A 13,239-nucleotide genomic window follows, 5' to 3' on the forward strand; every position below is an offset into this window, starting at 1 on the left:
GCATAAGTTCTATATGGATTGTAGTATCTTGGATATAGGTAAGAAGATAAGACTAAGGCCTTGTGGCCTCTTTTAACAATCTATGTATACTACTTTTGAGCCTTGGTGAAGCTTGAACTCTTGATCTCTTAAATAAGTTATCTTTGAGATAAAAAATTATTTATTTAATCTTTCTATTATTTATCTTTTATCTTTAATCTATCATAACTTAAATGTTATAACTTGAATTTATATATTTTTAATTCATTGAAAAGATAAAAAAATTTATTTAAATATACATTTTTTATTTATTACTTTTATTTTTTTATTGAGCAAAAATCTAATAAAAAATTGTGACTAGTTTTGAAGTGTACAATTGCTTGATTGCACTTGTTTCACTTGTTTTGTGTTGTTCTTTTTTTTTTTTTATTCTTATTCTTGCTAATTCCATTTTATACCACCAATTAAAAGCAACTCTTAATTGATGCCATCTTATAATTTAGATTGAAGGATGAATATTACCCTCATAAAAGACATATGTCAAGAAATTTCTTTTCTTTATTATTAGGCAAGCTATGATTGAAGGAATTCAAAAGCCATAGTTAATTGAGTAAGAGACAAGTCCTACATCACCTTTGATCTTTGAGAGAATAGAATCAAAATTTCTATATGATCTATCCTTGATCATGAAAAATAATTCCATTAATTTTTTAGAAGATATCCAATAGTCTAAAATACAAGATAAATTAACAAAGGTAGTAAATTCAATTGACTAAGATTCAAAGAAAATAGAATGCTTAGGTCCCAATCTTTATTATTGAAGGATGATGGAAGTTTAAACAATGGCTAGACAATCATTTTAACTCCAATTCTAATTATTTTGAATCAATTAATTTTTTAGAAATTAAAATTGGAAAAAAAGAAAAAATCACAAGTATATCAATTCAAGACCAAATTGCAATTGGATCTTGGATTTGCTGAGAGTTCATATTTAAGGGAATTTAAATTGAAGAATAGTGATTATAATGGCTTTGATGGTAAGAACCCTTGTTGATCACCAAGTAGACTGATTAAAATTAAAATTATAGTTAAAACTTACAACTAAATTAACAAATTAATTAGTTTTTATGATTTAGAACTCGGATTTGGGCTTGTAAATAGTCAACTGTCATGTAAAAATATGTTTTAAAAACATTGGTGGTGTTAGTTTTGCCAAAAAGGTATTAGTTTTTGAGTTATGGGTATTTCTAGTCTTAAAATTGGGTTTAGGCTTAGAGTGATTATGGACCTTTGAACTTGGTTAGGAGTTTTTTGATTTAGATGGTAGAGATGTGGCTACCACCTTTGGACCTCCTCCCACCTAATTAAGAGAGCTTGGGTGGCCGAGCTCCCTCTCTCTTTTTTCCCCTTTTGTAACGAAAGCCTTCCCAAATTATTTTTAGGTTTTTAATTGAAGGAATTTTCTCCTACCTTGTCACTGCCTCGGTATTTTTTTTTCTCTTAGTGAGTCAATTTTTAATTCTTTTGAGAAATATTTGGTATTCATCTTTTTCTAATTACCAACTTTTCAACAATGCAAGCCACAAACAATTTGAAGATTGGACGGATTTTTGGCGAATTTCCAAGTAGTAAGGGATCTATTGCCTTTAGCAGTGTTGGAGCATCAACTTTAAAAATTTGTAACTTGATATCCTCTAATTCAAATTTAATATGAATTACTATTTTGAATTCAATTTAAAGTCTAGTTTCTTAAATAATTTGAGTCACTAACTTCTAAGTTATAACAAATGTTTGATGATTTTTAAAGTGAGGATGGATCTACTGCCTTGGCAGTTTAGAACAATTAACTTTGAAAAAACATAGCTTAATACCTACTAATGTTTTGTCATTGAATTTTTTTTAGAAAAGATAATTGCTAAGTTTTGTTTTTATAAAAAAATAAAGTTATTTTCTTTGAATTATCAATCAACTCTTAGTGAATTTTTAAGTAGAAGAGATCTGCTGCCATGGCTGCTCAAGTGGCTCTACTTCGAAAAAACTATATCTCAAGAATTTTGGGTCGGATTGCCACAAGATTTAAAAGATAGAAGCATGCTAGAGTTAACCTTGATCACACTAAATTTCACATGCATTGGAGTCTCGGGGAATTTTTGGTGAATTGGTGAGAGGCAAGGGTAGTTGCCTATAACTTGACATACTCAAGGTATGTTATTTTTTTTCTCTCTAATCATCCTCTTATCACATTATTTAAGCACCTAATCTGATATATTAGTTCTTACTTGTCTTATTATCATTAATTGATGTTATTTAATAATTTTAAAGTAATTTTCCTTTATTCTACTAATTAATGGTAAAGTTTCATCTTTTCATCCATCTTTATCTTTAAAAGATAAAAGAAAATAAAAATTAATCTTATCTTTTCATTTTTACCTTTTATTATTAATTATAATTTATAATTTTGATTATTTATCTTTAATTATTTATTTTGATTATTTTTAAACTCTTCACTCAACTTTTAGTGATTAATTCTAACTTATTTTATTTTATTTTATTTTTATTCATAATTTTCAGAATTTAAGCTCAATCAAATAAACTTTGGAAGGCAATTAACTTATTAGACTATAACATTTTAAAAATCATAAAAATTATATACTTGACTTATTGTGTTTGGTTGGATTAATTATAATTATTATATTATTTATTTATATTTATGATTTAAGTGCCCATATTGGTTAATATTAAATTTTAATCTAAATTATAATTGAGTCAAATTAAATTTAAGTGGGGAGAAAAAACCGCTCACACTTATTAGAAGGAACAATCACAATTCAATGTAGGTGATAAAATATGGTTACTTTGTCACAATATCAAGACTACTTGTCCTGATGATAAGTTGGAGTATGGTAGGTTTATACCTTTTTCTATTAGTGAACAAGTCAATCTAGTTGCTTCACAATTATATCTATCGAAGTCTATGAAAATTCATCTCATATTTCATGTGTCTTTTTTTGAGCTATATAAGACAATGAATATTTCAAGAAAAAGACAAATGCCACTTCTTCTTATAGAAATGGATAATAATCAAGAATTCAAGATAGGAGAGGACTTAGATTTAAAGCAATACCAAAATAAGTTAAAATATCTTATTCATTGGTATAGATATGATATTAAAAAATGCACATGGGAGCCAACAAAGAATCTTACAAATGCAATAAAGAAGATTGATATTTTTCATCAATAACATCTATCAAAATCAAGATGTTGAATAACAAATCTATGCTATAAAGAAACAAGATATAGAAAAGATAGTATTCTACCTTCTACTCTTATTTGATACTTTTGTGCATTTATGATGCTAAGAAAATGGAGAACCAAAAACCACCAAATTCAACTCAAAAGCTATCACTTGCTGACATATTGAATAAAATATTGTGACTGTCACAACCTTCAAGATAATATAATTGAAATGAAGATTCTCAAGAATAATATGTTCTTTCTTGAATAGATGGCAAGATATAGTGTATTTGGTATTATGACCTTAAAAGAAACTCTTGATGTTTAGTTATTTTATTAGAGGTTGAAACAATTCTTGATAGTATTCCAAGTATTTTATTTGAAAGAAGTTACAAAAGCATCAACAACAATAAAATAACAAGGTAGCCTTTTTGCCTTGATATGGAATACTATCAATGGTTGAGAGGACCTATCAACCATCTTCAAAGAGAATAAATATCAAAGTATATAGTAAATACAATTTGTCACATTTTTTATTTTCTCAATATATCATGATCGCTCCTCCTGGAACTCATTCCTAGAAAAAGAGATAATATCAGATATATATATATATATATATATATATATATATTTATTATGATATTTATCTATTTGATTAAATATAAATAGATAAAAATAGATTTATTTCAAAATATTTTTACGAAAGGCTTCTTAGAAGCTTCATATATGTTGTTTTGACTTTATATATATATTTGTAGTTAATTGATAGGATAAAAACTTGGTCAAAAAGTTAATCACATGTTAATAGCTTATAAAATAAGCTAATTATGTGGCATACATATAGAAAACTTGCCTTGCAAGTTAAGATATGTGTCTTACAAAGTCAACATGTTTTAGAGATTATTTAGCATATTGCTATATAGATCCTAATTAAGAGTATATATGGAGGTAAGAGTGAAGCCTTCTTTATTCTTGTCAGTATCTTTCTAGTCTATAGTCTTGTTTCAAGACTTTTTAGTCTTCTTGTCTTTAGGAATAGCCATTTTAATTTAATATTATATCATCTTTGAATGATTTTTTAGTTCTTTTGAATGATATAAGTGTGTATTGAAGATTTCTTTCTTTGAGCTTCTTATCCTTGATACTATCATATCTTAAAACCACCTAATTGAGATTTTTTCTTCTATATCTATTATGATGCTTCATCTATAGTAGTAGTAGATAGTGTATTATGTCAATTAATGAAAGGTGGATATAAAGATTATCCTATAGTATTTATTAACAAAAATTAAATATGGCAAGATAAAATTATAATACCATAAAAAGATAATACTTAGCCATAGTTTTTTTTGGAAAAAATTTCAACATTACTTTTTATTAAATCTTGTGGTATTTTTTGTTGATTATATGGCCATCAAATATCTAGTTGATAAGATATATTTGAATAGTCATATAGCATGATGGATATTATTATTGAGAAAATTTGATTATAAGGTGGAATATAAACCTAGGAAATTATATAACCAAGTTGATTATCTTTTAAGGTTAGAAAAAGTATTAACTCCTACTCCTATTGATGATAATATGGTAAATGAATTGTACTTGGTATATTTACATTGTAGAATTTTAAAATTTTCAATAATTTCTTAAAAGATTATCTAAACATAAATAATATAAGATTAAAATAATAAAACTCATTTTTCTATTATAAAAATATAATTATATTGTGAAAGAGTAGATAATTTAGTTAGATGATGTGTTGTACTTGATGAAGTATTAGCCATATTAATAGTATTCTATAATAATACATAGAAGAGACTTCTCAAATAGATTGATAACTCAAAAGATAGGATATTATTGACATATTATTTTCTAAAATATACATGATTACATTCAATAATATGATGCTTGCTAATAATATGCAAAAAATAATTTATATTTGGTACTTCTTGTCCACATATCCTTGCCTTTAATTATTTTTGAAAAATAGGGAATTGATTACATTCGAGAAGTTCATCCCAATTCTTCAAGAAAGATGAAACATATTATAATAGCTATAAAATATCTAACTAATAGAAAAAAACAAGAGCTATAGAAACCAATAATGCTATCTATACAACTAATTTTATGCATACGCAAATCATCACTCGATTTGTTTGGTCCAAAATCTTAATTAGTAATGAAGGTATATACTTCTTAAATAGTGTGAATGAGGAGATGACTAATAGGTTTAAAATAAACTATCATATGACTACTCCTTACTATTCAAAATTAACAGTCATATACATAGAATGAACTGAATCTTGATTAATATCCTAAAAAAATATTAGAAGTCTCTAAAAAGGATTGAAAAATAAAATTACTAGCAGCTTTGTAGGCTTATCATACAACCTATAAGTTCACAACCAAGGCTACTTTATTTTCTTTAGTGTATAGAGTAAAAGCTATATTATCTATAGAATTTGAAGTCAATTTTTTTAAGATAGCAATAGATTATAGATTAATTATCCAAGAATCCTTGAAGAATAGATTAGAACAATTAAAGGACCTTAACAAAATTTAAAGGATTGAGGTTCAACATATAGAAGCAATTCAAAGAAGAAAGAAAATTTCTTTTGATAAAAAAATACAAGAAAAGAGTCTTATAACCTAAAATGTTAGTATTATTATAAGATGCTAAGGGAATGGATTATCTTGACAAATTTTATATTCTTTGGTTAAGTCCTTATCATATTTGGAAAGTCTTTGATAATAACTCCTTGAAGTTAGAGACATTAAATGGTAAAGTATTTTCAACTAGAATATCTCAAAATGAATGTAAGGAGTATAAAATATGAATCAAATATCTTATAGTTAAAAAAATATTGTATTTTTTTTATTACTTGAATGAAATAGGGATCTAATAAAATAACTTAGGCAAATTTATTTTTTATCAAAAAAATATGGATCTTGATTCATCAAGGAGGCAAGAATAATTCTTCACATGGTTCTTGTTTCTAATACAATACTATCTTGTCTATTTACTAGAAGATAATAAATCCTAAAATCACAATAATAATAAACTAATTTTTAGATTTTTTTACTTCCAAGTATTTTCATTTCCTTCTCTTTTCTATTGTTCTACCTCTTTTATTTTATTTTGTTTTTTTTATTCTATAGACTTATTTCACATTTGTTTAATAAGTAGACTGTTATCTACAATAGACTTTTCTATCTCAAGAGAATTAGCATTAGAATGATAGGAATGCAATATATATATGTATATATATTTGTAGTTGTTTTTGTTCGATGGTTGGAGGTACTGAAGGAGCAGTTATAATCTTTGTGCTCTAGGGTGGTCTGTGGTGGTGGAATGCCGTTTTGAGAAGTGTCAACATTGCCTTGTCGCAATGGTTGACTCCAAAATCGTTGGTTTTGGTTCTTTTCTTTATTGTTCAGACCTTGAAGTAGCAAAGATGCGATGCTAGGCTATCTGTTCCTAGCCAAGGACTGCAGTGCAATTGTGACTTTTTCCGTGGTGCAGCAGTAGAGAATAGCTATTGATGCTGTGTAAATTCAGTGGCGATGTGATTGAATTCATTGTGAAGTTATCTGTAGCTCAAATTTGGTGGTGGCGCTATGGCCGGAGGAGCATTGGTGTTGGTTCACATCGTTGACTGGAGTTAACGAGTTGATCCTTTGTCCATTGGTGGTTTGCATTGCAGAGTAATAGTGGTGGTGTTGATTGTTGATAGCTCCAATGATAATTTTTTTCTTTAGCGCAATTTGGTGTATGCGGCCAACAACTTGTGGCAGTTTAAGGCGGTGTGCAGCAAATTTCCATTGAGGTTCTTCTTACGATTTTTGTCGTCAAGGTCACAAGCTACGAATCATAGTATCAACTCATGTGGCACTTTAGGTGGGTGTACATGCTGGTCGAAGCATTTGCAGTGCATTTGAAGTTGCTCCTCTAGAAGCCATAGTCTTCAATATTCAAACCATGCTTCAGAGGCCTTGTGGTAGAGGACATCAACCCTTCATGCGACAAATTGAAATCATCGCGCAATTTTATGTGGTGTGCACTTCATAAAGTTAAGCAAATCCCTGAAATTTCGTTTAGAAGATTCGAATCAGTTATCAAAGCTGGACAAGAGACAAGATACATGCTGCTGCCACTGCTCCAATGTGGTGCAAGTAAATGCTTGAAGCTTGAGAGTGTTGCCAAGTTGCTCGATTGGATTGATCTCATTCCTAGTTGTAGGAAGAAAATAAAAGACGCCATTGGAGTGGTTGCGGAAGATCTCTTCCACAGTTTTGTGTTAAGTGAGATCCGAACATCCAGCAGCCGAGCAAAGATTCTTGCAGCACGACACCAGAGAGTAAGAGAAAGAAAGAGAGACTGTATAAGAGAGGTGTGTGTAAGGGAAAGAGAAAATGTACGAGAGAGGAGTGTGTGAGAGAAAAAGAGTGTGCAAGAATGGAGTATGTGAGAGAAAGAGAGAGAGAATGTGGAAGACGAGAGTGTGTGTGAGAGAGTGTGTGTATATGTGTGCGAGAAAAAAAAGAGATTGTGCAAGAAATGAATGAAAGAGAAAGTGTATGCTAGAGAGTAGTGTGAGAGAAAAAGAAAGAGAGTTTGAAAGAGAAAAAAAGATTGTGTGTAAGAGAAGAGTATATAAGAGAAAGAAAAAAAGAGAATGTAAGAGAGGAATGTAAGAGAGAGAGAGATTATGCAAGAAAAGAGTAAGAAAAAGAAAGTATGCAAGAGATGAATGTGAGAGAGAAAGAAAAATAGTGTGAAAGACAAAGAAAGAGAGAATGTGAGAAAAGATTGTATGAGAGAAAGAAAGAAAGTGTATAAAAGGGACAAATATGAAAGAGAGAGAGAGAGAGAGAAAAAAAAAAAAAAGATTCTGCAAAAAAAAAGTATGTGAAAGAAAGAAAGAAAAAGTATGTGTAAGAGAGGAGTATGAAAGAGAGAAAGAAAGCATGTGCAAGAGAAAAGAGAGATTGTATAAGAAATGAGTATAAGAGAGAAAGAAAGATAGTGTGAAAACAAAAGAAAGAAAGTATATGAGAGAAAAAGAGTGGGAGTGTATAAGAAAGGAATATGAAAGAGAGAGAGAGAAAGAAAGAGAAAGTATGTATGCAAGAGAAAAAGAGAGATTGTATGAGAAAGGAGTGTGAGAGAGAAAGAAATATAGTATAAAAGCAAAGAAAAGAAAGTGTGTGAAAAAAAAAATGTATAAGAAAGGAATATGTGTGTGTGAGAAAGAGAGAGAGAGAGAGAGAGAGAGAGAGAGAGCGAGAGAAAGAAAGTGTATGCAAGAGAAAAAGAGAGATTGTATGAAAAAAGAGTGTATAAGAGAGAGTGTATATGAGAGACAAGTGTGCAAGAGAAAAAAAGAAAGTATAAAAGAATATACAAAAAAAGAATATGTGAGAGAAAGACAGAGAGTGTGCATGAAAATAGTATGCAAGAGAAAGAAAGAGAGCAAGAAACTATGTGTGCAAGAGAATAAGAGAGATTGTACAAGAAAAGAATGTGTGAGAGAAAGACAGAGAGTGTGTATGAAAATAATATGCAAGAGAAAGAAAGAGAGCAAGTAACTGTGTGTGCAAGAGAATAAGAGAGATTGTACAAGAAAAGAATGTGTGAGAGAAAGACAGAGAGTGTGCATGAAAATAGTATGCAAGAGAAAGAAAGAGAGCAAGAAATTGTGTGTGCAAGCGAATAAGAGAGATTGTACAAGAAAAGAATGTGTGAGAGAGAGTGTAGATGAAAAGAGTGTAAGAGAGAAAGAAAGAGAGTGTGTGAGAAAAGAGTGTCTGAGAGAAAGAAAGAGAGTATATACAAGAGAGTTTGTGAGTACAAGAGAAAAAGAGAGATTATGCAAGAAATGAATATAAAAGAGAAAGAAAGAAAGTCTATGAAAAAAGAATTTGTGAGAGAAAAAAAAAAGAATATGCAAGAGAGGAGAGAGAGAGAGAGAGAGAGAGAGAGAGAGAAAAATATTGTGCAAGAAAGAAGTAAGAGAAAGTGCATAAAAGATCTTAGTGTAAGAGAAAAAAAAGGTGTGAAAAAAAAGAGAGAAAGCAAAAAATTAATGTGTGAAAAAAAAATGAGTATATAAGAAAAAAGAATAAGAGAGAGAAAAAGAAAGAAGAAGATTATATGTGCAAGAAAAAAAAGAGATTGTCTAAAAAATGAGTACAAGAGAAAAAGAATGTATGTGAAAGATGAATTTGAGAGAGAGAAAGAAAGAGAGTGTACAAGAAAAGAGTGTATGAGAGATAAAAAGAGATAGTGTGTAAGAAAAAAGTCAGAGAGAGAGAGAGAGAGAGAGAGAGAGAGCATGTATAGGCAATAGAAAAAAAAAGATTGTGCAAAAAAAGATTATTAAAGAGAGAGAGTGTGTATATAGATAATAGAAGAAAAAAAAGTTTATATAAGAAAGGAGTGTGAAAAAAAAAGTAAAAAAGTGTGAAAGAAAAAAATAGTAAATGTGCGAGAAAAATGTGTTTGAAAAAAAGATAAAAAAGAACATACAAGAAAAGAGTACGAGAAAATATATATATATCTATATATATATATAAGAAAAAAATATAAGAAAGAATGAATGTGCAAGAGAAGAATGTGAAAGAGAAAGAAAGAGAGTGTACAAGAAAAAAATATGTGAGAAAAAGTGAGAGAAAGTATATAAGAAAAGAGTGTGAGTTAGAAAGATAGAGTATATGTATAAGAGAATAAGAGAGATTGCATAAGAAAGTGTGAGAGAGAGAGTGTGTGTGCGAGATAAGAGTATGAGAGAGAAAAAAAAGAGAATATGAAAGAGAAAGAAAGAAAGTGTGTAGGTAAAGAGTATGTATGAGAGAGAGAGAGAGAGAGAGAGATTGTATACAAGAGATGAGTATTAGAGAAAAACAGAATGTATGTGTATGAGAAAAAAAGAAATTGTACAAGAGAGGAGTATGAGAGACAGAGAGAGTGTGTAAGAAAAGAGTGTAAGAAAGAATGAAAGTGTAAGTATGTATGAAAGAGAATAAGATGAATTATATGAGAAAGAAGTGCATGAAAGAGTGAGTGTGCATGAGAGGAGTATGAGAGAGAAAAAAAGAGTGTGTGTACAAGAAAAAAAAAAGATTATATGAAAGAAAAAGAGAATTTGTGTGTGAGTTCTACCAATGTATCTTAATTGGTGGATTAGTTAAAAATATAGTTTTAAATTATTTAATTATATAAATATTAAGATTAGAGATTTTATTTGAATATTTAATTATTTATTAGAATTTAGAAGTATTTATAAGTTATAAAAGTCTTATTACAAGAAAAGTTATAAAAATGGAATCTTAATAAGACTTGAAAGTAATTATTTTAGTTAATTTAGTATTTTTACTTATTGTTAAATATTAAGGATTAGTTATTGAGACCAATGTCTTCATTGGCATCCTATCCATATTTCTTACTTATAAAAATCCTATCAATGAGTAGTTAGTAGTTAAAAGAAGCATGAAGAGAATTTCATGTCTTTTTAGTAATTTTTTAGAAAGTAGGATTTTTAGTGGATGTAAATTGATTTTATTACCATAAAAAATCTCCAAGATAAATAAATATAGTCTTAAATATATATCATTATTATAAATTTATTATATAATATTTTAGTATTTATTTATAATTTATTTCGAATTTTTTAGGAATTTTTATAGAAGTTTTTAAGACCTTGGTAAAATTGAGTTTTATCACCTTGGGAGCTATTATGAAAAAATGAAGCAAGATTTGAAGGCCATACAAGGTTCTTAGGCTAATGCAAAAAAATGAGTTTTACTAGTAGAAAATAGGAAGACCAGCAGCTAGTCTAGTCTTTGTAGGAAAGGAGGTGTACAAGTTCTATATAGGTTGTAGCATCTTGGGTATAGGTAGGAAGATAAGACTAAGGCCTCAAGGTCTCTTTAGACACCCCATATATACTACTTGTGAGCCTTAGTGAGGCCCAAACTCTTGATCTCCTAAACAAGTTATCCTTGAGGTAAAAATTATTTATTTAACTTGTTTATTATTTATATTCTATCTTTAATCTATCATAACTTATTCATAGTAACTTAGATTTATACTTTTTTATGTCATTGAAAACATAAATAAATTACCTATTTAAAATATATTTTATTATTTTTTACTTTTATATTTTACTAGGTGAAAATCTAATAAATAGACCGTGACTAGTTTATAGTATACAATTACTTGATTGCACTTATTTCACTTGTTTTGTATGGTTCTTCTTTTCTTCTTTACTCTTGCTACTTCCACTTGAGACCACCAATTATAAGCAACTCTTAATTGAGGCCATCTTGTAATTTGGGTTGAAAGGTGAATATTACCCTCACATTGTGTAAGAAAGGAGTGTGACAGTAAGAGAGAGAGAGTGTGCATGAGAGGAGTATGAGAGAGAAATAGAGAGTGTGCATGAGAGGAGTATGAGAGAGAAAGAGAGAGTGTGTATGCAAAAAGAAGAGAGAGATTGTATAAAGAAAGATTGTACAAAAAAAAGAATGTGAGAGAAAGGATGTGCATGAAAAGAATATGAAAGAGAAAAAAAGAGTGTGTGTACGAGAGAAAAAGAAAGATTGTATAAGAAAAGAGTATGAAAGAAAGAATGGCTATAAGAAAGAAGTATAAGAAAGAAAAAAATGTAAAAAAAAGTATGAAAAAGCTTGTATGTGAGAGAAAAAGAGAAAAAAAGTATGTTAAAGAGGAGTGTGAGAGAGAGAGAGAAAGTATGCTAAAGAAGAATGTCAGAGAGAGTGAAAGAGAAAGAGAAAGTATATGTGTGTATTTGCAAGAGAAAAAGAAAAATTATCCAAAAAAAAGATATGAGAGTGGGAGTGTGTGCAAGAAAAGATAGTGAGAGAGAATGAAAGAAAAAAACAAAGAAAGAAAGAGAAAGAAAGAGTGAATGTATGTGTGTGTGAAAGAAAAAGTACGAGAGTGTGCAAAAAAAGAGTATGTAGGAGAAAAAAAGAAAAAGTGTATAAAAAAAGAATATGAGAGAAAAAAAGAGAATATGTTGTTATAATATATGAAGTCTTGCTCAAGAATGCACTGGACACTTGACTGTAGAAGATAGAATGGAAATTGCAACAACAAAATTGTAACTCTAATAGAATATTAAATAAAATCTAATTAAACCATAACAATACTAAGCAAGCTTTATTCAAATTCAAAAGAACCTTAAAGAAATTATAAATGAAATAATAAAAAAACTTAAAGGGGTTTAAAAGAAATCTTAAAGGGATTCAAAAGAAATCCATAATAAACCTTAAGAGAATCCTTAAGAAATCCTAAAGAAATCTTAGAATAATCACAAATATATCTTAAATAAATTTCAACCAAATCCTAGGCCAAATCCTAAGTAAATCCTAAATCCTAAATCAAATCCTAACAAAATCCTAAACTCTAAACCAAATCCTAACCAAACCTTAGATAAATCTTAAATCTTAATCAAATCCTAAACCCTAAATTTTAAATCCTAAACCAAATTCTAACCAAAATCCAAACCTTAAATCAAATCCTAGACAAATTCTAGATCTTAAATCAAATCTTAACCAAATCCTAAATCCTAAACCAAATCCTAACCAATTCTTATCCAAATCCTAACCAAATCCTAATCAAATTCTAAATTCTTAAGTAAAGAACCTCAATATCTTTTGATTAAACCATTGATCTTATTTAAAATTTTACATACCTTTGAATCTCTTAGTTATAAAGAAGTATAGGAAATTTGAAGACAATTGCACATACCAAATGGAAGAAAAATCTTAAAATTTGCTCAGATGTTGGCCAACCTCCTTTTCCACCTTGATGTTGATCTTCTAGTGCTAATATCTCTTCTTTGCACCATTCAATTAATTTAAAAATTCTCATATATATAAGAAAATAAGTCTACTATCTACAGCCATAACTTTCACTCTAATCTAATTAATGGATTGTAAGAAATCTTAGAAACCTTCATATGACCTAAAATTCTACTTTTCAAGATTTCAACCCACTTA

This window comes from Physcomitrium patens, chromosome 23, assembly GCF_059467195.1.
Source record: "Physcomitrium patens ecotype Gransden chromosome 23, ASM5946719v1, whole genome shotgun sequence".
In the NCBI taxonomy this organism is placed as follows: Eukaryota; Viridiplantae; Streptophyta; class Bryopsida; order Funariales; family Funariaceae; genus Physcomitrium; species Physcomitrium patens.